General features: G+C 40.5%; 1 protein-coding gene across 1 annotated transcript in view; it reads left to right on the plus strand.

Annotated features, from left to right (window-relative positions):
* LOC140932219 (muscle M-line assembly protein unc-89-like) overlaps positions 1-24,631 on the plus strand; it is a 325,339-nt gene that overhangs the window by 148,395 nt on the left and 152,313 nt on the right. The gene's annotated exons all lie outside the window — the stretch shown is intronic.

Raw genomic sequence — 24,631 nt, forward strand, 5'->3', positions numbered from 1 at the left:
TTGAGAATGGTGTCATGATGATACCGGAACGTCGGCTTTTAACGTTAATATTCGCTTGCTTATGCAATAATAATCAATACTTAAAATGATATTAATGATTTTATTTAAGAGACATCTAAGGAGGGTGACGTTTAAATGTACAGCAACTTGGAAAAAATTTGAATAAATTGTTTGCAGAGGCTGAAAACATGGAAATAAATTGTATGCAAGTAAAAAAAGGTGTTTGCAGGAAGACGGAGACACACAAAAAATTGTTGGCAATCTCCACCTCCCCATCCAAAAAAATAATGGTCCGTCCCTTAGGCCCGTTTCAAACGTCGCGCTACTGTCGTGCCGGACTTAATTGATCGACTTAAATTTTGCCGCGCTACACAACAGTAGCTCGACTTGGTTTCAAACGTCGCGTTACTGCCGTGTTGAACTCAATTCATAAATTATGAATACATTAGAATACATTTAAGAGTTTGCTAAATCGTTCCTTTATTTTTGTGTTTTGCTTTCGGCAACAGCCGTTCTATTGGACTGAATTAAATTCGACGTCTGAAACCAAGTCGTGCTAGTGTCGTGCTGCAGTCGGGCTACAGCCGAGCCAGCTTAGCACGACAGTAGAGACCTTTAGACTCAAGGACGAGAACGATTACGAGTACGAGATTTGACTTAACGTTTTTCTCGTCTTCTCAAAATACAGACTCCCCGGAAAGCTTCATTTTACCATTTTTCACCAGAAAAGTTAGCACTGTTACCTTTAATGAATAAGCTTACACCCTCTACAGATCGCAAAATTTTTGATCGTCCGGGTGAACGTAGTCCTGAATAGCACCGTTGTTGTTGACAGTGACTGACGTTTCGACAACCTGTGAGGTAGTCATCTTCAGAGTCAAAGTGAGTTGTATCACGTCAGTTGATGGTATTATACTCTGGTTATTGATTTGATTGGTCAATTACGTCGTGATGTTATTAGTCGTCTGTCAGTTATGCCGTGATGTTATTGGCTATGAAGGCTCGTAATCAGAAATTGGTGCGTTTCGATCCGTCTATTGTTACAGTTAAACAGTCGTCTATTGTTAGTCAAATTGTCATTCTCTCTTGGTTAGTTTTGCTTGATCTCGTCAATAAGTTGTCGGCGCTGGTAACTGTTGGCTATGATTTAGTGGCGTTTGTTCTAAGTTAGTAAACCAGCTTTCTAAAGTAAGACGTTGATAGTAGTCTGTAGAATACGTTATACATGTCGCAGAGTCCCAGTCAATTTGATGTTTCGTCTTTAAATGGTGCTCAGCAATGTGATTGTTGACGTCACCATTCTTCGTAGCTCGTTTGTGTTCGGTCAGTCGCCTGCTTAGGTTCCTGCCGGTTTCACCAATGCAAGAAGCCTGGCAGTCGCAGCATTTGATCTTGTATACTGCTCCCTGGCTGTCCTCCGGTTTGTCTTTGTCCTTGACGTTAGTAAACAGTCGCCGTAAAGTGGTTATCGGTTTGTGTGCAACACGTATATTGTAAGGTTGTAATATACGTGCAATAGTTTCAGAGGTGCCTCTGATGTACGGTATAGTCGTTGTCGTAACAGGGCCAGAGTTCGTGTGACTGTTGGAATCAGTGTTACTGTGAATGTTCCGTCTAACAATCACCGTGTTGTAATTGTTCTTACTAAAAACTTTGTAAAGATAATCAGTCTCGTCTTGTAGGCTGTCGGGTGAGTCACAAACTAGTTGCGCTCGTCTCGTCAGTCAAATCAATAACCAGAGTATAATACAATAATATAATACAATAATATAATAATCAATAACGAGAGTGTAATACCATCAACTGACGTGATACAACTCACTTTGACTCTGAAGATGACTACCGCACAGGTTGTGGAAACGTCAGTCACTGTCAACAACAACAGCCCTATTCAGGACTACGTTCACCCGGACGATCAAACTCAACCTACTTTTGAAATGACTCCTGGGTTCAAACCTTTCACAGATTTGATAACTTGTTGCCGCTACTTTGTCATTCTCGCTTAAACTCGTAGTAGGATGACAACGGCTACCACGTTTTCCCGCCAAAATGACGCTGGTTCACGCGCGAGCACTACTTAGTACTGAGAAAATCTCGAACTCGTTGTCGTACTCGTCTTACAATCTACAGGTCTCTAATAGCACGACGTTTGAAACAGGCCTTAGTGCCTTAACTCATACCCAAAATACTCTCGTAGAGTTATGAAGAAGATACCAAATGTTACAAATTTTATCAGATGGAGCAATAACCATAATAACTTTTTTGGTGATTTTTTTTGTGGGCATAGCATTAAATCTTAAATGGTTGGCCGAATTTTTCAAGTTTCAATTTATGTCCATTCTTGCCATCTGTTACAACAGGGGCACCCAACGTCAATTTTCGCAAAATATCTGTTCGGAAGACGATTTGAGATCTAGAATTTTCGGAACATTTGTTGTGAAATTTCTTGTTTGCAATTGCCTGCCTCTCCTAGGATTTTCGAACATTTAAAGAATGCTATAATTGCCCATTTTTAACGGATTTTTACCCTAAAATTTTCGGGAGCCTTTTTGGCTGAAATATTTCGAACAGGTAAGTTTTGATCCCTATAATTTTCGGATCACTAGACTTCCAGCTAGGAAATTCGAACAGATGAAAAATTTTTAGGGGATAAAAATATGCCTATATCTGCCGTTTAAATACTAAAATACTTTTAACAATGCTATGTTTAAGTCAGGTTTTGAACTATATTCTCATTGGGTGCCCCTGGTTACAGCAGACGACAGGAAATAGTTTCAAGGCATAAATATAGTCTTGAATAAAAACAAAACTGGACCATTAATTTTGGAATTCAGTTAAGTTTCTTCAAAATACAGTATATCAAATATCGCGACGTAGCCCCTTATTTTACTGGTTTTAAATTTCCAGTTGTATCGTTTTCATCGAAGAAGGACAGCTTTTAATTGTCCGTCCAAAATATCAAGAAAACTCAAGCCGCTTTTGTCTTTGCTGTTTTATATTTTTATAAATCATTTGTCTTAGTTTTAAAACTAATGGCTTGGGGCAACTCGCCATGACGACATCCAAACCCTGCCGTACAAACGATTTATAAAAATATAAAAAAGCAAAGACAAAAGCCTCTTTTCGAAATTCGGAAAAGTCGTAATAATAGTAGGGTCTCATGAGGTCGTGGTTAGCGGTTAATTTTTGGATCAATATAGGTTTCTGGGAAACTGCCCACCTACCCCTCCCCTAAGCCATCACTTTGCCCTAAGTGAAGAAGTAAGTGTTCATGTTAGCTTAGGGGAGGGGTAGGTGGGCAGTTTCTCAGAAACTTAAATTGATCGGTTGACGGTTTGAAAAAAGATGGAAGACTGGGTAGATATACATACACGTAAGTTGCGTGTTGCGCGTTCGCCCATGTTTCTGTTTTTCCGCCATGCATTCTTGAAAGAAGTTTTTAATATTTTGAAGAGTCCACAATAGTTTTGTCCAACCCGCACGTCTGACACGACTGGAAGGGAACCCTTGAGTGTCTTAAGTGAGATGCATTTTCCACTCGAAAACTCTGCCTGTCGATTCGACATGCTTAACTTGTCCACTCGTACGAGTTGTAAAACGTATTTTCCACTCAATCGATAATGTTTGAGACTGATGATGCATTTATCAATCTGTTGTAATTGATAAATTGACTTATAATTTGTACATGATTTTCAGGCCCCTGAGACTTTTACGAGAATGTTGAACAAAGCGAACAGGCCTAGACAGAGGGGGTTGAGAAAAATTGCAGAATGCCAGCCAATTTTGTTTTCAAAGATCCAGGTATATACATATTAAATTGATTATTCAATTCTACTATTTGCATCAATCCATGATATGTTTCTTGTGTTCTTTTTTTGCGTCTCGGTGTACATAGTATACTGTTTATTTTTACTCGCTTTCAAATGTTTTGTTTTGATTCCTGTAAACAGTAAATGACTGAATTACTTGTTCAGTCTGTTATTTTTGTTATTAGCCCTTAGTTATTTATTGAGCGGTGGCCATTCTAAAGGGGCGAAAGGTATGAAGGTAAATTTTGCAAAGCATACCTTTAATTTGACCCTAAATATCGCACAAACATACCTTTGATCAAATGAGTCGCCAAAAGATAGAACAAAAGTTTTTTGAAAACTTTTTTCACGAAGTCCTTCCTCGTATCTGACCGAATTCTGTCCGTGAACACAAGATGTAAAATTAGCGTTCGTGATCGACATCCTCAATAAAAATCAGTTTCCTTGTCTTAAAACGATATAGTTTTATAAGGTACAAATCTGGCAAGCCATGATTGAGCCATTTTTTTTATTTTAGGCCATATTTACGCCTGTTTTCTTTTTGTGGGTTTTCCCGTTGCTGTGCTTTGATTCTAGAAACGGATATCAGAGCTAAAGATTCAGAAGGTGTTGCCTTACGGAATCCCATCTGCAGTTATGGGACGTGCGCAAACATCCTCGCTACCTTTAAATAACTTCAAATGAAGTAACCTGTGAAGCAGGACTTGAAGCAGAATAGGCTTAAAGAACAACCAGAGAAGTTTACAGAAGGAGAAGATAAAGCCTGGTCTGTCATATACTATAACAGATCTAAGAATTCAAGAAGAAAGACACGTCTAATGATTTTCGTGATTTTCGTGTAAACTGACTGGTTCTTGTTGATATTGTATTGACTTACGAAGCGATTTGAAGGGACTGTGTCACGTCCTTTTCAGATTTTGATTTGTTTAGTTTCGTCAATTTATTGTTATGAACCTGAACGTAAGCGAGAATATTTTTGAAAATGAAAAAAAAAAAAAAAAATGAAAATAAAAACGAAAAACACCGTGTCCCCTTTCGTCTTTATTGCAATTGTTATTACATCAAACACAAAAAAGAAAAAGTGCACAGTGCAAAAAAGTGATAATTACATTATCAATGAAAGGGAAACCAGGGAGTAACATAAGTAGACTAACTAATCATGTTCGACAGTGACTGGGAAAAATAGAAATTCTGAAGGAATTAACTGCAGGCGTCGGTCTAGTAATTTATATTAAGAAAGGCGCGTCTAATGGTTTTCGTGGTTCTATAACTGAAATCTGACAAGTTGTTGATATTGCCTGTAATTGCCTTTAAAAAGCGATTTAAAGGGTCTGTGTCACGTCCGTTTCAGATTTTCATTCGTTTGGTTTCGTCAACTCAAAAGTCATGAGCGAAAATATTTTTGTAAAGGACAAACTAAAATTACATATTCAACACAAACAATGCGCGCGTGCGATACAAGATAAAGTTACGGACTGCATAAACAAACTATGAAAAATTATGGGGCTGAACATGAATTCGTATCTCCTTACTTACTGTGCACATATCACATGAATGTTTTTTGGCTATTTCTTTTTTCATTCAGGGTTGTTTCAAGCTCAAAATAAATTTAAAAAAATTCCAGTGCGCGATGTAGCCTGCAATGCAGGCGTTTTCTTCGGGCGCGCAAATGTTTTTGCTCACGAAAGCGCCATGTTGAAACTTTCCGAAGAGAGGAGAAAATGGGGCGAGTCAGGGGGAGCGGGGAGGGGGCGGAGAGAGAGAAGAGAAAACGCCTGCCCGAAAACACTGTGAAAATGAGAAACACCCCCTAATTAGTCGGAAATGAGTAGCCGACAATAACAACATAACAAAACAGTCGCTCCAGTCCAAAGACTCGCATTGTCTTAAGAAAAACAAGATAGAGTTTATCATTGTTTTTATCTTGACTGAGTCACAATGACTAATTTAAAGATTTAGCCAGGGCTAAAAGCAAAGCTCTCGTTAATATTTATAGTTTACTCAAACAAAATATAAAATCGTGTAATGCTAAGCGGCGACGGCATCGAAAACGGCGCGCTAGAGCTTTGGTGTTACCGTGATCAAATTTGAATTATAATTTTCTCTTTTTGTTTTAAAATCAGTCAAGTATGATTTTCTGGATTTCTTTGCATAGGTTGAGGCTTATTCGTTTTAATCGTCGCAAGATCCACTGAAACAGTTATTATCCACGACTGTTTTCGATACTTGCGCATGCCTAACGTAGCTCCTTTCTGTCTTGGCGGATTCACAATTTGAGTTTTATCATAACCCGATAATGGAGTGAAAAAAACTCAGTGCGTTATTGATATATATTTCATTGTCCCTCTTGAAATTATAATGCTCATGCAATCCTGTAAATTGTTGTCTTAACGTGTTAGCGGTGAGTGTTTATGACCGTGCAAAAATGCTCAATGGTTTCTACAAAATAAAATAATATTTGTACGTGCAAATGCAAAAAAAAATGAATGTCGACCCATTAAAATAATGTATTTTCAAGATCATGTTATAAATAACAACGTTATTGAGAGAAGTTTCAATAATGGATGTAAAATATGGATGCACAAAGATGTAAAATATGTGGAAAATATCATTAAATGTACGTTTTGGTTTGAAACAAAACCAAGCTCACGTCATGACCGAAACAACATGCTGAGGATCTAATCGAATTTTTAAAAAATAAAGCTAACAAATATGATTGGCAACTGGGTAGAAGACATAAATGAAGCAGAGGCTACTTAAGGGGGCTGTGATTTGCTATCTTTTTTACAAAAAACCTAAAACTGTTTTCGCAGCAATTGAATTGAATTGAATTTTGCAGCAATTCAGAAATGGTTTGTTTTGGTATTCTAGACTATGTTTACTGCATTTAAACTTAGCGTTTCCTGTCGTCTGTTATTGCAAGGGATGGCAAGAATGGACGTGTATTGAAAGTTGAAACATTTGGGTCGACGTTTTAAAGTTTGTTACTGCTATGCCTACAAAAATTACCAAATTAGGCCAGGATTATGGCTATAGTGCTCCCTGATAAAATTAGTTTGATATCTTCTTGATAACTCGGTAGCATTTTTTGTATTGGTAAGGACACTAAGGGTGCGTTCCTTCGAGATGATCCGGATCAGGATTAGTGATTCGAGATCACTCGGATCTTGTTAGATCAACATTTTTAAACCGATGAATCAACTCAGGATTCAGCTGTTCATTTGATCTACCATGATCCGAGTGATGTCGGATCACTGATGCTGATCCGGATCATCCCAAAGAAACGCACCCTAAGTAATGACTACAACATAGATTGGCCTGAGACAGCAATATCCTAAAAAGAAATCATCTCCAACATCTAATTTACCGAAGATTATATCCTCTTCTCTGAAATTATCAACAATAATATTGTCGTCTCGCAGTCCCTAGGACATGGGAGCAAGGGTGGCGCAGTGGTGAGAGCACTCGCCTCCCACCAATGTGGCCTGGGTTCATATCCCGGCGTCGACGCCATATGTGGGTTGAGTTTGTTGTTGGTTCTCTCCCTTGCTCCGAGAGGTTTTTTTCCGGGTACTCCGGTTTTCCCCCTCGATCTCCTCAAAAACCAACATTTCCAAATTCCAATTCGACAAGGAATCAGGTGGACAAAGAACCACTATGTGGATGTGCTACCTGCAAATCGTTATTTATTTATTTATTTTATTTATTTACAAGACGTGTTTCCAAAATCAGAGGATATTTTGCAGGAAAAAAGTAAATGCTCGATGGATTCAACCTCGGTTTGGCAGAAAGCACATTTATCTGATTCAACCTTGTCAAAACGAAAAAGTTTCGATACGGTTTAACATTTTGAACTGAAATTGCCTAACTGTTTTGTTGCTTATGTTGTACAGAAGATATAGTGAGTAAATTCTTTTCCAGTCAATAGTTAAATGATGATACTTTGCAGATAGCTTCTCTTCAGCGGTAGGTGTGGTTCCAGTTTTTCGCCAGAAAAGACCGATAGAATTGGAATTGGAATTAAGATATTTATCAAAATAGCTGGTGTATTCGACAGAGGGGAAAATTATACTGGTGCAATATTAGCTGTTCGAATTGCCAAACGCCCTGCTGCTGGAATGGAATTAACTACATTCATAATGAAAAAACTTTGTTCAGGGTTAGTTGTTGATTATCAACCGAAAATAAGTCCCAGATTTTACAATAGCCTTTAGTATATACACACTGAGTGATCTTGGTGTTTTAAGCAATCTGATTGGTTCGCTATCTCGGACTATTCAACACTATTAACCTCCCAGCGAGTGGATAATGTGTGAGCTCGTTTTTTTTTCCCATTTTCTTAGAGAAAGATCTTTTAAAAGTCGAAAAAATCCTAGGACTGACTTTTTTTCAGGCAAGAAAAGACTTCGAAGGATTCAAAACGGCGTTTTTCCATTTACTGTTGTTGAGTTCTGTGGTCGATGGATTGTTTACAACTCCCGTTTATTCGCCTAGAAGAGGCCGTTCTTGTGAACTCAGCGTTTCCTAACAAGAAAAATTTGGCCCAACAACGAAGTTTGTGGCTGTGAATGGAGGCACATGATAGCCGTGGCGATGAACATAACAACAAAACGTTTAATCATACACGAGGCTGAATCAACTCACAAGTATCATCACAAACATCCGTTGGAAAGCTTTAGAAATCCGTAGCACGACAAAGAAAAACTGAAACAAACGACTTACAAAACACTTGGGAAACTTGAAGAAAACCTTAGTGAAAACTTCAGATTATTTCACGGTGGCCTCGTGCCCGCCAATCCGAGGCCCCGTGCGCATGCTCCTAATAAACAAGGGGGTAAGCCCGCTGGTCAGGATACCAGCAGTTACATGACTCCCCAAAATGTAAGCCTTGCCTTACATTTTAACAACAACTATAACTATCTCGATAACAGTCCTAAAACTTATTTCCTAGAAAAAGCGTTCATAAAAGCTCGGGCTCCTCGTCGGGGAATCCCGGTCTCTAAACATTACGCCTCCAAAAGCAAGACGAGCTTGTTAACAGGCCTTTCCAACTTGGAGCCATTGCCTGTAAGCACTGTCGCCGATCGGACGCGATCTTGATCATCAGGATGCGTGGCTACGACCTTACCCAAAGGCCATCTGTTTCTGGGAGACTAGTTTTCCTTCAGTAATACCACATCTCCAACCTTGAAATTTCTTTTTGGCCTAGTCCACTTGATTCTTGCTTGTAACTGTTGTAAGTACTCTTTGCTCCACCTTGACCAAAACTCTTGTGCTAGGTGCTGCGTGCGTCTCCATTTCGTTCGACAGTATAAGTCTTCTCTCTTAAATTCTCCTGGTGGAGGTAGCACGAGCCTTGTCTTTCCTGTCAGCAGCATACTTGGCGACAATGGTGGCTCTAAAAGAGGATCGCTGAGTGTCTCTACCGTCAAAGGCCTGTTATTGATTGTAGATTCTGCTTCGCAAAGGAATGTTCTCAGCGATTCTTCGTCAAGACGATTACCATGCTCTCTAATAAGACCACTCATGACGTTTCTCATTGACCTGATTTGCCTTTCCCACACGCCTCCAAAGTTACTCGCGGATGCAGGATTCTTAATCCAATCGATCTTGGCTTTAAGGAGTTCTGCTTTGACCTTTTGGTCGTCTATCTCGTCAATAGCTTTCTTGAGTTCGGCTTCGGCACCAACAAAATTCGTTCCTCTGTCACAAAGAATTTCTCTGACTGGTCCTCTTCTACAGATGAACCGTCTCAATGCTTGAATAAAGGAATCAGTTTCTAAGGAGTCTGCAACTTCTATGTGTACAGCCCTACTTGCAAAACAAGTAAACAATGCTCCGTATCTCTTGACGACAGACCTTCCTCGTTGTACGTGCCAAGGGCCGAAAAAATCGACTCCGCAGTAGGTGAAAGGCGGTGCTGCCTCCACGCGCGACTTCGGCAAGTCAGCCATCTTCTGCTCTCCCACGGTACCTCGAAGGTGACGACATTTTACGCATTTGGAAATAAACTGCCTGACCATCGAATTTCCACCGACGATCCAATAGCCACTAGCACGAAGTTCATTCAACGTAATTCCTCTTCCGCTATGGTGTGTTCTTTCGTGCGCGTAGCTGATAACCAGTGCGGTAATGTGGCTTAACTTTGGTAAGATGACAGGGTTTTTGAGTGACTCCGATAGTGTTGCCTTCCGTATTCGCCCGCCAACTCTCATGACACCATCACTGTCTAGGAAGGGGTCTAACGTGCGAAGCGTACTGGTTTTCTTCAGCACAGCCTTCTTCTCCTTTTCTACTTCCCGGCTACCGTACTTAGCGTTCGCCTGAACGATTTGGAGACTTCTTATTTCCGATGGAAATGCTTGTCTTTGTACTTGTTTTATGATCTCCACTTCTGCTTCCTGTAAGTTGGCAACGTTAAGTTCTCCACTTGCAGGGGTATTACTGACACACCTTTGTTCTGGTGATCCAGCACTGGACTCCTTCCCTTTAGACATGACCTTTTCTGTGAGCTTCCTCTTGTTCTTTAGGCATAGTGCGACAGCTACCTTCGCTTTGTGCCAGCTTGAGAACCTGAGAAGTCTCTCAACTATGACGTCACTTTCTTTCACTACACATGTGTTAACCTTAGTGCTCTTCACTTCGGGGGAATCTGGGTCCACAGTGTCTTTGTATGACTTTTCTTTCAGCCAACTGCTTGTAGGTTTTCTAAGGAAGTTAGGGCCTTGAATCCATTGTGATTCTCAACAAAGTCTTTAGGTGACATACCCCTTGAACCTTCGTCTGCAGTATTTGAAGTGGTTTCGACGTAATGCCACTGTGAGGGGGTGGTGTGACCACGAATGAGTTGAACCCGGTTGGCAACATAGACATGAAACCGACTGGATTCGTTACTTATAAAGCCTAGGACGACTTTACTGTCCGTCCAATAGTGATCCTCAATGTTCTCATACTCCAGCTTATCCTTTAGAACATCACCAATCTTGACAGGGACTGAGGCTGCCGCTAACTCTAACCTTGGAATGCTGACGGTCTTTTTTGGCGTCACTCGCGCCTTTCCCATAACAAAAGAGACATGTACTTTGCCGTGTTCGTCTTCGAGCCTTAAATACGAGCATTGACCGTAACCACACGTCGAAGCGTCAGACATACAGTGGAGTTGCGTGGACACAATCTTTCCAAACTCCGAGGGCTTAAAGCTTCTTGGTACTTTCAAACTTTCAAGTAGGTACAGCTCATTTCGCCATCTTTCCCATCTGCTGCGGGTTGCATCGTCGACTGACTTATCCCAGCTATTAGTGTGACAGATATCCTGCAAAATTTTCTTTCCGACCAGTACTACAGGAGCGATGAAACCCAAGGGATCATAAATCGAGCTGATGGTCGATAGGATGCCTCTCCGCGTGCAAGGTTTATCCTGAAGTTCAATCCTGAAGTTAAACGTGTCAGACTCGATACACCAAATAACTCCTAACGCTCTTTCTATGGATAACTTGTCCTGGCCAAGTGTGAGGTTCTTCACCTGTTCTGCTCTGTGTTCTTGAGGGATTGAGCTGATGATACGCTTTGTGTTTCCCACAAACTTGGTTAAGTTAAATCCACAATTTTGGCAAACTGCTTTGGTATCCTTTGCTAGCTTAATAGTCTCATCTTCGGTGCTTGCCGATTTGAGAACGTCGTCCACATAAAAGTTCCTTCTAAGGGTGTTGGCTGCTTCTGACCCATATTCATCTTCGTTGTCGTCAGCAGTGCGTTTAAGTGCATAATTAGCGCATGCAGGGGATGAAACTGCACCGAACAAATGCACTGTCATGCAATACTCTTCGGCCTCCTTCTGTAAATCTCCGTTTGGCCACCATAGAAACCTGAGAAAACTTTGATCTTCCTTCCTTACTCTTACTTGAAAGAACATTTTTTTCAATGTCTGCCATAAAAGCATACTTTTCTTGCCGGAACCTGGTAAGAACACCGACTAAGTTACTGCTGAGATCTGGTCCCTGGAGCAATTTGTCATTCAAGGAGTGTCCTTCGAATGAGGCCGAGCAATCAAACACCACGCGTATTTTCGTTGGCTTTTGCGGGTGATAAATTCCGTGATGCGGCAGGTACCAGGTTCTGCCCAACTGATCTTTAAGATCGTCATCCACCTTCCGAGCGAACCCTTTCGAAATGATATCAGACACAAAGCTGCAGTAATCCGTGTAATACTTGTCATCAGACATTAGACGTTTCTTGAGGCTGTTCAGGCGCTTCTCAGCTTGAGCGTAGTTGTTTGGGGGCTGAGTGTTCGTAGCGGAGCTCTCGCGCGCGAAGCGCGCAGCGGAGCACCATGGGTAAAGAAATGTGGTAAACTACCCATCCGAGAAAATTTGGTAATCACGTGACCGTACACCGACCGCCCGCCCGCCCGACCGTCCGTCCGCACCACAGGAAAACCAATGTTTAATCTCACACTTTCTAGCTAGAATGGTAGCACAGGAAGACTGATATTGCACACATATTGTACATCAATGTTGTGATCAATTGACAGCTGTCAAAACAGGGTATCTGCTGACCAGTATCACCTGGCCGTATCGCGGGCTCAGGTGTCGACCCATTGAGGTCGAGTATCTTTTTGAAGTTATCCGCTGACAAGTTACTAGTTTTCAAATGATCGCAGGCTCAAGTTTAATTTTTTTAATTCATATGAAATATTTTGTGTTTTATATGTGCCGCACAATTAAAATTTTGATTTCAAACTGACCTCGGAAGCTAAAATTCAGCCAGTTTTTACAGGCAGGGAAGACATGCCAGTTGCTTTTGACTTTTCTCACCAAGGTCACGCGTTGGTCACGCTCTACGTCCAATTTTTATGCTCTGATTGGTCAAAATTTGACAGGTGAGTTCACGCGGAAAATTTATGCAGCATCTTGAAACTTGTTTACTTTGACAGCTGAAGCTGACAGAGTTTTGTGCCAACTTGTGATGTTTTTAACTGTCTTTCTCCGCTGAGTGGACAAAATGAAATTCAGCTGCTATCAGGAGTCTTCTGTTATTCATAGCTGGCTTGTTTATTGGGTTTTTGGTTGAGAAGTACGTCACTTGTCAAAGTTGGAAATCCGATTTCGGATGGCATCGTTTTCGTTTTTCACCTTGCTTGATGCGTAAGAGGGTTGAAAAATCTGAAGCGATTCTTGCCTTACTTGATAGTTTTCAGAACATCTCGAATGGTAAGCCTGAGTAATTATTGTATCTGATGTTTGTTTTTTATATCTAATTTAATGAAGTCGGGCGTAGTTTATGCGGCTATTTAGTTTATGCACGTTTGTAAGATTTGAGACAATGATCGATCTGACCGAGTATCAGGTTTGATTATAAGCTTATAGAACCTTAAAAAGCCTTTAGACATTTTCTCACTGCAAATAGAAAGAAAACGTTCCAAAGAATATTTAGTTATAATTCTGGCTTTAAAAGAAAGCTTTCAGCGATTTTCTTGCCTCGAGTTCATCTTTGAAAAAAGCAAACGCCGGGAAGCCGGCTTAAAACACAAACAAGGATTTTCAGAGACACTTTTTACTTGTCTTCGTGAATGAAAATTGTTGTCTCTGTATATGTTTCACCGAATTATTATCCTTTTATCGATTGTTAGTAGTCTCTTTTGCAATTTTAATCGCGGTGCCGTTTGTTTTCAGTCGCTCACGAACATCGCTTGCGGGAGTAGTCAAAATGCCGCGTGTATCAAACGCTTTTGAAGATTACACATAGTTATAAAACCGTTAAACAAAGAAATAAACATAATAAATTTTTTATCATTTTAAAGCGTATAACTCTATTAATCTTGATTTAAACAGTCGACTTTGGCGCTTGTCAAAAGTGAGAACCGGCAAGCCGTATAGGTGATTTTAGAAATTTTTTAAACGGTTTTCCGTAAAAGCCCACGCGTGCTTCGATCGACCTGAATGTTGAATGAGTAAAATTTGTATTGCAAAATTGTGATCTGTCGGAGGTCTGTATGATAAAAACAGTGGCTCATGGTACTGTTCACCTCAGATGATGTATAAAAAGTATAAAAGGTTGGTTTGCACGTCTCCAGACTTGTTAGCAAGATTTTGTAAAATAAATTGTAAACTTGTCGAACGCAAAAAATTGGGCCTGATTTGTTTTCCGAGAATTTGTTTTCCTAATCTCGTAAGTGATCGAGAGCCATTATGGCTCCTGAATGTGATCGAAGATGATTGCTATTTTTTGGGTGTACATATAAGGCTATCAACTCGATGTAAGATTAAGTTCACTGTTAGCTTGGACTGTTTGCAAATTATTTTTCTCTAAAATCACTTAGCCTTTCCCTCAAAAGTCGCATGAATGTGCTCTAAAGTTAACTGATTTGTAAAATACAATTGCAAGTTTATTGTTTGATTTAAATCATAAATTCGAGTTAATAGGAGCTTCGCTTTTAGCCCTGGCTAAATCTATATATTATGTTTGAAAGGGAGGGGCATTTCATAGTGCAAGTCCTCGAGATGAACGATACCAGTTTCCACAGTCTCGTAGAACTTGATGTCTTCGCGCGACATTGATATTCCCTTTTCCTTTTCGGAGAAGTCAAGTTCAAACATTCGTTCAACTGCCTGCGGTGTTATCTGTTCCTTAACCGTCCTTTGAGAGACTACATATCCTCGCGGGGATGAGGTGTCATGCTGATTAAGATGAATTCTGTTGCACGTTAAGATGCTACTCTGACAGGGAGTATAGAGAGGACCGTTTATGTACCATCCGAGCAGCGACCGTACAGCATATGGATCTGATTCTCCACCGTAAACAATTTGTCTTGGTCGTAGGGCACTTGGGCAGTTCAATCCGATAAGAAGACCCACTTCAACATCTTCCATGTAGGGGGAAAGTTCAGCACTAACATCCTTCAAATGAGACATCCTACTGATTACATCAGGTCGTGGTATTTCACTGCGGTCCGCTGGAATGATGTTTCGCGTGAAAGTTCTGGGCAACTCTAACCTTGCACTCTCGTCCTTGACATTAGCTACGACTAATCCTTCAATGGCCTTCGACGTTACCCTGTGTGTTCCATGGATTGGAGTAAGAGTGAGGTCAGTGCTACTTCCTTCAACGCCAAGAGCCTTAGCTGCGCTTTCATTCATAAACGTTCCACCGCTGGCATTGTCCAGTAAAGCATAAACTCGTATTTTCTTCGCTGGATTACTCTTATGAAACAACCAGACTAGCAATATACCCATGTTAATCGGCACATCTCCAGCTTCAGTTACGTTGCAGATGGCAGTGTGATTGCTACTAACTCGAGGTCTATCTTGAGGTTGGTTCTTGTCACCTTTGTCGTTCGATTTCTTAATTCCATCAGGGTTGTGTAGTGACGTTGGATGCTGCTTGTTGCACGTCTTGCACGTTTGCCTTTCCTTGCAATGCCTTGCAATGTGCTGGTCGCTAAAGCAGCCGAAGCACAGTTTCTTCTCTAGTACAAAGTCGCGACGATCACTCAGAGATTTCTTCAAAAACTGTTCACACTCGTTTAAGTTATGAGGCTTCTTGCATAACGAACATACAACAGTCTGTTGATTACTATCTTCCTGATTTACACCAGTAGCAAGATTTGTCCCTTTTCCTCTTTTTAGCGGCTTTCTTGTAAACTTAAGAAGAGTGCCTCTGTCCTTTTCATCATGATTTGGCTTGCTAACATATTGCTCTGAAAACACAGGATCTGTGGCAAGATCAGCTTGTTCACGCACGAATTGAGAGAACTCTTCGAAGTCGGCTATTCTTCCCTTTGCACTTTTTGTCCTATTGTTCCTTTCAGTCCATTTGGTTCGCAGGTACTTAGGTAACTTTTCCCACAGTTGACGCAGTACATGAGCAGTGTTTAAATCATCCATATGAGACATGCCTTTCATAGCAGACTTAGCTTGATCCCGGGCAATAGAGAAATCTTGGAGGGCTAAACCATCATTTGGTCTGATTGGTGGCCAAGAAGACAATTTCGTGATATGGGCATAAGCTATCTTGAATGGATCACCGAATTGTCTCTTTAAAAGTCTCTTAGCTTCTTCATAGGATCCTTCCATTTTCCTTTGTAGACAACCGTTTATAATTTCTTTTGCTTTACCTGACGTGTATTGACCCAGAAAATATAATCTCTCATTGGAATCTTCAACCTTTGATTCGATTAATGACTCAAAGGCAGTCATGAATAATGGATACTCCATAGCATCACCATAAAACATAGGAGGCTCGTTCGATGGCAAAAGACTCCTTGCTTGCTGGTTAACAATAGTCTGAGACAACTCAGTTTGTTTTCGTTGAATTTCCACAATGTCTTGGAAGGTATTGTCTTTGACTGACAAACTTGTCGAACAACCTTGTGGTGGTGATGGTGGCAGACACCATACCTGATCAGGAGCAGTATACGTAACAGTAGGGATCGTTGCTAAAGATGGGTATGATGAAGAATGTACACTCGAGGGGTGTTCATGGGGTTTTGCTGCATAGGCCGTAGTCTCTTCCTTACTCCGTGATGCACCAGTATTTATCGGTGTTGTGTAAATGGGTCCTTTCTGAGGTACCGTAAATGCACTAAGAGGACTAGCTTGTAAAGGCTGTTGATGATCTGTAACGCCTAAAGAACTTACAAGTTGTTGCTGCGAAGTTGGTTCCAAACCAGTAGAGTTACCTGATTGTATTGTACAAATCGGAGGACTTTGTGTATGAACAGGTACAAAAGTTGACTCTTCATTCTTCATTTCTTCGTAAATCCTTTCTTCTTCCCTTGCTTGAGCTAAACTCTGTTTTAGCTCTAAATGTTCAGCTGCCATTTTAAGCGCTTGCTTTTCCTTCAGAAATGATGCTTCAATTTCCAATGCTGCAACCTTAGTTTTTGCTTCTATCAACTTAGCTTTAGATGAAATTGAAGATGAGGTGGACCGTTTAGAGTGATTTGACTTTCTTGTGCGATGAGACCCACTAGAGATAACAGAGTTTACTTCATTTGACTGATGCCTTTTCGCCTTGGACAAATATTCAATAACAGACTGTTTAAATTTAAAGACATCTTCATCGTGAGCATCGTACCATGAATTGGCATTAACAATAACAGTTTCATCTTCTAACGCGTCAACATAATTATCCTGAGCATCTTGCAGTTTAACAAGCAAATTGTTAAGACCTTCCATTTCAACTGACACAAATTCATAATTCTTAAGATCAGCAAGTAGTGGTTTCATTTTGTTTATCTGTCTAGTTACGTGACGTAACGCCACAGTTCTATGATCCTTAAACCTTTGTAACTCGTGTTGTTTACCTTTATCCGTTGGAATTTTTTTCCTTTCGCCCACTGCTAGCGCTTCAGCATCACTGACCGTCGATTTTGCTCCCATATTCAGCGAAACTTGAACCTTTACTGAATTATATTAGGAAGTTCCGTTTCTGATGCTGCATCCGTTGGCTGAGTGTGAAGCGGCGAAATAACACGAAACAGTTCCGTATCCATTGTTGGGGAGTGCGTAGGCGAAACTTGCAACCTCAGCAAATTATCATCCTCAAAATAAGCCGTAAATTCCTTGCCTTCACCTTCCATGACCGTAAATAACCCCCAAACCGTAAAACTAGATCAAAACTATAGATGAATAGAAGCACCACCGTAACTTTTATAATCCTTGTAAATCCATAAAGTCCATGAGGTCGTGAAATAACTGTGGCTGTGAATGTCGGCACATGATAGCCGTGGCGATGAACATAACAACAAAACGTTTAATCATACACGAGGCTGAATCAACTCACAAGTATCATCACAAACATCCGTTGGAAAGCTTTAGAAATCCGTAGCACGACAAAGAAAAACTGAAACAAACGACTTACAAAACACTTGGGAAACTTGAAGAAAACCTTAGTGAAAACTTCAGATTATTTCACGGTGGCCTCGTGCCCGCCAATCCGAGGCCCCGTGCGCATGCTCCTAATAAACAAGGGGGTAAGCCCGCTCGTCAGGATACCAGCAGTTACAAAGTTTATTTATGAAAAACAAATTTGAAAGCAAATAATTGCAGAAATTCTACGTTTCAAGTAAACACGAGAAAGAATGCTACATGGAAACGACGTCTTACCTCGAGGATTTCCATTTACTGTTGTTGCGTTTTGTGGTCGATGGATTGTTTACAACTCCCGTTTATTCGCCTAGAAGAGGCCGTTTTGTGAACTCAGCGTTTCCTAACAAGAAAAATTTGGCCCAACAACGAATTTTATTTATGACAAATAAATCTGAAAGCAAATGTTTGTAGAAATTCTACGTTTCAAATAAACACGAGAAAGAATGCTACATGAAAACGACGTCTTACTTCGAGGAACCGAATCGCCATTTTTGTCAGCACTTCATGAGAAGAACAACACAACAAACCTTTTCGGCTATAAACTTGGCGAGTCAACAGAAAACAACAAAGCTCTTCTTTTCTTCTCAGGTAAGGAAACATTTCAAACTTTTAGCGGTTCCATTGAAGCCATTACGCTGTTGTTTGCGCACTTGATAAGCTTGTGAATTGCCATGTTTGAAAATTCTACAAAGATCTATTTTTAAACTGTCGCGTGTCTAGCTGACCTGATCTGTCAATCAAATCGTACTTTTAATGGTTTCCTCTCTGATTTTGTTGAGATCACTTCGTGTGCGTGTGTATATACTAAAACAATTACTTTTTTCAATCTCGGTGAATAGTGGCTTTAGGAATATTTACCTCGCCACTTCGTGGTTCGGTAAATATTTTGCCACTATTCACCTCGATTTCAAAGAATAATTGTTAATGATCCGCAATATCTCTTCGGTAAACAGATATCTTATCAACACTGAGGAAACTTGTTGTTCCAGATAACTTGATTTGTAATTTCGTGTACTCAGCTAGGTTCCCTTTTTTATGGCAATAAGTTGCAAATCCCTCTTTTGCCCGCAGCTAGGCTGGTAGGCAACTTACTCAGTTAAGATTTCAAGGCAAAATATCAACATTTTCAAATTGTCTCTACTAAATTTAATGTTTTCATTTGTACAGCTTAAAAACTTGGATTATCTTTTATTCCATTTTATTTAGTTAGTCTTGCGGAATAACACAGTTTGAGTCAACAATGCCCATTTTATTTTGATAGACCCGGTTGAAGGTTTTTTAAACTAAAATATTAGGTGATAAAATTACTTTTCTTAAGCTGTCCGATCAACCTTGCCAGGAGGCTCCTTAAATTGCACTTGGTGTTGAGTCGGGGGGAGGGAATTCAGGAATTCGGAGGGGGGGCCCTCCCGTATCTTCCCTAACCGAGTATCTGTCTCTGAACGGAGTCTTGGGAATTCAAACATGGTGTACAGTTTTACTATTTAGCGTCTTGAGCAGGATGTCTTTTTGCGTGTCTTTTAGCGAGGAGCGGCATGGCCTTTATTTACGTTACAAACAATGTTTTTCCAAAAAATCCAATTTCATGGTCGTGGTTTAAAAAATTGCTTTATTCTGTTTGCGAAACGGCATGAGTTATGGCAATAAAATGAGGTCAACGATTTTTGTCTTAACACTTTAAGCCCCAGTATCCACATACAAATTCGCCAAACTGATCTTCATACACAGTTCTTTAAAGAATTAGTTGAGAGAATTTGATAAAAGATCAGCGCATTTTTCCTTTGGTGATCAATTTAGTAATTCTCATAACGTTATCTCTTGACAATGTATGGATATCTTTTGGAGGAAATTGATCAGTTGGTCACCATTGAGACGTAAAGGGTTAACAGGGTCTTTCGAGAAACGGGCCCCAGGGCCTGAAGGCTTCGTGGCACACTTTTAGCCCTGCCGTTTGTTCCCCTTTCCCCCGGTTTACTTCGTCAGATACGAAAACAAATGGTTTTTCTTTGAAACACTTCACTCAGCGGTTAGAACTCTGCAAGATGTACTTTTAACCTGCCGCGTTTTCTCATCTTCTCAGAAAGCTCTTAAGGAGGATATACCGTAAATTCCGCCCCTCCATTTATAAGCCCCCCAAACTCGTAACGCAAAAAACCCTCCGTTAAATCACCCCTCCAAATATAAACCCCTCGAGGGGCTTGTACTCGGAAATTGCCATCAAATACAAAGTAAAACAGGGCAAGAACGGTAAATTTCCTTCCATTTATAAGGCAAGCCCACTCGATTTTGAAACGCAAATTTCCCTCCGTAGATAAGCCCCTCAAAAAGGGCCTTTGAAAAATATAAGCCCCGGGGTTTATTTTCGGAATTTTACCGTATAGTTAAACAACATCTGTCTCCTTAATAACTTTTTTAATGACGTGGGTCACCGGCGCTAATTGTGAAAGCTACCAATGTTAAACTATAGTCCCACGTCATACGGCTTACTACATTAAAGAACCTCTTGTCAATGACCACATTTTCATTAATTTTAGATTCATATTTTGATCAAAATTGACTAAGACGACATTTATCACACATTTTGTATTTAAGAGTGGTTGTCAGAGAAAATCGGGCAAAATGTGAAAAATGTCAACGGAAGGGGGGTCAACAGAATAAGTTCATACTAACATCATAGATAGGTCGGTGGAGTAATGGACAAATACAATAAACATAGGTTCTTCACTGCTCTTGCATTACAAGAGATACGAGCATCACTTTTTTTGACCCCCTCGGACGCCATTTTTATGAGCAAATTTTCACCACTTTCTGAAACTCACACAACCCTCAAAATTTAACGAGCAAAGTTTATTTACTATAAAATTTGTTTAAAGAGCGACGGTCAGGAAATATAGACCATCGAGTGGAAAGAGTTGAAAAATCGATTCCCTTCATTTTTTGTCCATAAATAGCTTTTAGGTAGATAAGTAATCTGATGTAAGTTGTTCGCGCAAAAAGCCTTTCATTTTCGAGAAAAGTAAGAACAGTTTTCGTGGTCGGAGTCTCAAAATGGCCTTATTTTCAACCCGAAATTTGCTAACATCAACTCTCCTTCTCCTCGCGTTCGCAAATAAAGCCGCAAGAAGAAATTTGGACACTTTCCATCAATAGAACAACTCTTCTTCTTTTACTAGAAGATACTTTCAAAGCAATATAAAGGCTCGTTGAACTAACGTAATTCAAAAACGAAGAACAGGTTTTTACGGTGACAAAAACTTCAATTTAGTAGTTGTTTTCTGCGGTAATTTTCTTCATGTGGTATACCTCCAAATTTTCCCGGTCCTGGTTTATTCACACATTTAGACATTCATCTAAAGCATACCTGAGAATTGGCTTGGGTTCCTTTAGGCATCCTCCAAACGAAAGCATCGAAGTCCGGTAAAAATAGTGGGGCGTGACCAAAATAACTTATTTCCTCGATCGTAAAGTACCAAGACGAAATATCTTCCTGTTCTGTCATCCTCAGCGAAGTACCATTGTTAAAGTCGTTATTTTTCGATAAAAAGTGAGTATCAGAAAAAGCGCGTTTGATTTTTTATTCTTCAAAATACTGTCGGGATCGAAAATGTTACTCTTTCAAGAATTGGGTTGCGTTACTACCGTGATTCCGTGACTGTCATTTTGACGGCTCCGTCTGACGTACGTTATGTCACGTGCAATCACGGAACAGATTGTCACGCAGAGTCGCCTGCTGGTAGAGTTTAGTGTTTCAAAATGACTAAAATTGACCAAGTTTCAACTTTTTACCCCACTCTTTGATTGAAAAAAGAAATTGCTATTGTCCTGAAAGTATCTTTTAGTGGAAGAAAAATAATTTTTCTGTTCATGGAAAGTGTACAAATTTCTCCATGCGGGTTCGTTTGCGAACGCGAGGAAAGTTAATGTTAGCGATTTTCAGGTTAAAAATTAGGGCAGTCTGACACTCCGACGTCGAAAACCGATCTTCTAATTTTTCTCACAAATAACAAGCTTTTGGCAGGAACAATCTACTCTAGGTTTCTTATCTACCTAAAAGCTATCTATGAACAAAAAATGAATGAAATTGATTTTTCAACTCTTGCCACGAAATTAAGATTTTGGTCGATTTTTCCTGGTCGTTGCCCTTAAGTAGCCACGGACAAGCCTAAAATTTTCTCATTTTATCTGACCTTAACTCGGTGTCTGCAAACGAGCCAAAAATCGGGCATTTTTGAATTGATCCACAGCGCACAACTAAATCAATAGGATAACTCTGACAGCCAAATTGCAGTCTACTATCATCCATGTAACCAAAACATTTATAATCATTTTGGGCCACTGAAACAGGAAGAAATTAGAAAACTCACATTTGCTATAGTTTCCAAGCTTTTTCTTGTAAACAGGCCGATCCGGTCTTCGTGTTTGTTTTAAGTCCTCTTTGTGAATTTTCTTTCATATTTCGCCGTAAAGTATGTTCAGCAGCTGGAGGACATATCTAAAAGCTCGAAATACTGCCTAGGTTACATTTTGAAAGGGCAAAAAGTGCTGAACGATAGGATGAAACTAGAAAATAACAAAGCGACGCCATCTTGAAAATTCAGCAATCTGAAGGGACTGGCACTAGTAGCTGCCTTGTCTACAAGATGATGAATTACCAACAAGAATCGCCGAAAGGCGATTTTTAACTGGGCTGCGAAGGGGCTATTTTTTCTGAGGGGAGGGGGCGGCTATACACACTCAGGCTACCATAAAACCTTGTTGCTGACCACTGCGTGAGACAGAATCTCATGTGAGACTGAAACATAAACTCACGCAGATCATATTTCCCTTCGTTGTTAGGGGAAGAAGGAAGTAAAGCCCCCAAGTATACTTATTCGTTCGCGAATATTTTGGCTTTCAATTTACCACTAACCCTAGAGCTAGGGGGCACAGAGATGCTCGTAAAGGTGCTCTGTGGCCGAGAGTCGTTTAAAGTAGTGGGAGCGCCTCCCCCGTTTGTACCCGAGGCGTGACCGTCCTGAAGAATATCAGCTACCTCAGCAGTTAAGACGGCGCCCACAGAGCTGGAGGATTCCATGGCCAGTGGTTCCAAAGGGATAGGGGGTCCAGTGTTTTTTAAAATGCCAGTCAAGGTTTCGGACGAGAGGGTGCTCTTAAGGGCTTCTGTTACCACGGTAGACACTGTGGCGGACAGGGCAGCAACATCAATTGACACGTTGCCTGAGCTCGAACTCGACGTGACGTCGCTAGTTGGTAGTGCGACACTGTCGGAAATGGCCATCGACGTCGCCGCGGATGAGCGATTCCTTTTTGCTCTAGGAGCGGCGCCTGCAGAAGTCTTAGTGGAGGAACGCTTGCTAGGAGGCATCTCTTATACAGAATAGAATTGGTAGTAAAATATGAGAAATAGAAACAGACAACTATGCGGTGTGTGGGACCATTAAAGTAACGGAGGCAGTTTTGTCTTCAGCCGTCAGGCATTGTTGTTTGAAGAACGGAATAAAATAGCTGTTGAGAGGAGCACCTGCACGAACAATAAAAGGCTAGGGTGCAATGGCAAAACGGATATAATATAAAAAACCAAGATAATTGAAAGTGAGACGTAGAATACAATGCAATTTCGGCCAAAAATAAAACAAGTGCAAAATCACAGAATGCCTAGTGCATTGGACACACCTCTGAAAGGGCGATCAATGGGTTGTACACTGAATAGGCAAAGTGATAGCACAAAACAACAACGCGAAGGCCATAATATGCACGGTTTGTTGCAACCGCGACTTGAACACTAATCTACTGTCAACAACAAATGCTTTGACAGAGGTGCTGATCACATACAGCATCAAAGTAAATGGCACCAAAGCCGCACTATCACGGTCGAGAACGCAAGAAACAGTGGGCCTGGTATGACAATCGGCCTCGCGGAAAAGTATAGGCGTTCAGTTGCATGACATTCTCACTTACACAGATTGGATCAGATTATCCAAAGTAATTTGAATTGGATCAAATTGGAACTAAGGAAAAGCAAAGTGGATTACTAGACAAAACGTAAATTGGATCAAATGGAGCTAATGAAGCAACTTTACCCGCTAGCCTGGAGAGATCGCAAACATTGTAACACTGCCCCTCTCAAGCTACGGAAAAATTTGTACTGTCCTAAGTGATTAAGGTGGACACCATCGCGTGTTAAAAAACGGGATTTACAGTTCCAAAAACATCTATGTCGCCATTAAAGAACATAAGGAATCGGCTCCAAAACTACTTTGAGATATTTTGTTAATAACTTAACCTGGCGATTGAATAAAGGAGCATTACCGCGAAAAATAGTCTGGTAAACACAGACCCTTTGCACCCCGTGTGACTCCTGTAGCAAACGAGATAAGTCATCGAGAGCTGAGCCAGTTTCAACGGCGGAAAGGGAAGACAGATCATTGATGCCTAACTGGATGACGACAATCTCTGGGGCAAATGTCTCTACTATTCCCAAATCATGTTGGATTACTTTAGAAATAGTTCTTCCCCCGATGCCATGCCATTTGATGTAAAGATCCCCATCGATATGCAAATTTTTTGGCAAACACCTCATTAAAATTTTGATGAAGAAAAACGTGTACACGGCGAATGAGGGAGTGACCGTGAATCAAAATTCGTAGCGGTGCCATAAAAACTGATGTCTACATAAAAAATTGAAGCTAATGAGTACTTGCCTGAAAAAGGTAAAAAGGAGCGCTCTTGGAAAAAGTTTTTCTGGGGATCTGTTGAATCTGATGGCGAGAGGAGTAAGGAAAAATATCTCGCTGGAACTGTCTTTCGTATACTAGGCAGGTGATTTACTTAAACCTGATTGGCCAAACTAATGCTAGTATCAAATACGTGCCTGGTACAAGCCAACCCAGCGGAATATCACGTGCGTACCACGCCCCGATATAAATTGCATTATGTCGCACCATAATGTTCGGT

The sequence above is a fragment of the Porites lutea genome, chromosome 3 (genome assembly GCF_958299795.1).
Source record: "Porites lutea chromosome 3, jaPorLute2.1, whole genome shotgun sequence".
Taxonomy (NCBI): Eukaryota; Metazoa; Cnidaria; class Anthozoa; order Scleractinia; family Poritidae; genus Porites; species Porites lutea.